This window comes from Sinocyclocheilus anshuiensis, unplaced genomic scaffold, assembly GCF_001515605.1.
Source record: "Sinocyclocheilus anshuiensis isolate Anshui unplaced genomic scaffold, SAMN03320099.WGS_v1.1 scaffold311, whole genome shotgun sequence".
Taxonomy (NCBI): domain Eukaryota; kingdom Metazoa; phylum Chordata; class Actinopteri; order Cypriniformes; family Cyprinidae; genus Sinocyclocheilus; species Sinocyclocheilus anshuiensis.
The window spans coordinates 1,770,040-1,771,049 of NW_015549606.1; the positions used below are offsets into that span (position 1 = coordinate 1,770,040).

The 1,010-nt window shown below is 40.6% G+C and overlaps 1 protein-coding gene across 1 annotated transcript in view; it reads right to left on the reverse strand.

Moving 5' to 3' along the window:
• The window catches only part of LOC107659003 (VWFA and cache domain-containing protein 1-like), an 89,495-nt gene that overhangs the window by 4,018 nt on the left and 84,467 nt on the right, over positions 1-1,010 (reverse strand). The window lies entirely within an intron of this gene.

Below are 1,010 nucleotides of genomic sequence, written 5' to 3' on the forward strand. Positions count from 1 at the left end.
CTAGGATTAGCTGTTAATTTGAAGGTGAAATTAGAGTCCATCTGTTCAGAGGTGTTTTGAATCAATGAGATGACTATCAAGTGGCATTGCCTGCACTGTATTATTTAAAGAAAATGGATCTATCATTCTGGTCATGTTTGTGGAAGTGAATCATGGCACAAACATTTCTGAGATCTCTGACGACCTCAGAAAAAGATTTGTTGTTGCTCATCAGGCTAGAAAAGGTTTCAAAGCCATTTCTAAAAAGTTTGGACTCAACCAATCCACGGTCAGACAGATTGTGTACAAATGGAGTAAATTCAAGGCCACTGTTACCCTCCCTAGGAGTGCTCCACCACAAAGAACACTCTAAAAGCAAGACGTGTAAAAGTCCACTAGGTTTCAAAGGACTGCAGGCTAACTTCTAAGCAACTAAAAGCCTTTCTCACATTGGCTAATGTTAATGTTTATGAGCCCATCATGAGGAGAACACTGAACAACCATGGTGTGCATGGCAGAGTTTCAAGAAGAACATTGCTGCCCATCTGCAGTTTGCTAAAGACCATGTGGACAAGCCAGAGGAATACAGAGGAATAGAAAATTTTGGTTTAAACGAGCAGCGTTATGTTTGGAGAAAGAAAACACTGCATTCCAGCATAAGAACCTTATCCCATCTGTGAAATAGTATCATGGTTTGGACCTGTATTGCTGCATCTGGTCCAGGACAGCTTGCCATCATTGATGGAACAATGAATTCTGAATTATACAGCAAATTCTGAAGGAAAATGTCAGGACATCTGTCCGAGAACTGAATCTCAAGAGAAAGTGGTTTATGCAGCAAGACAACGACCCCAAGCACACAAATCGTTCTACCAAAGAATGGTTAAAGAAGAACAAAGTTAATGTTTTGGAATGACTGAGTCAACTGAGTCAACTTAATCCAATAGAAATTTTGTGGAAGGACCTGAAGCAAGCAGTTCATAGGAGGAAACCCACCAACATCACAGAGTTGAAGTGGTTCTGTACTGAGG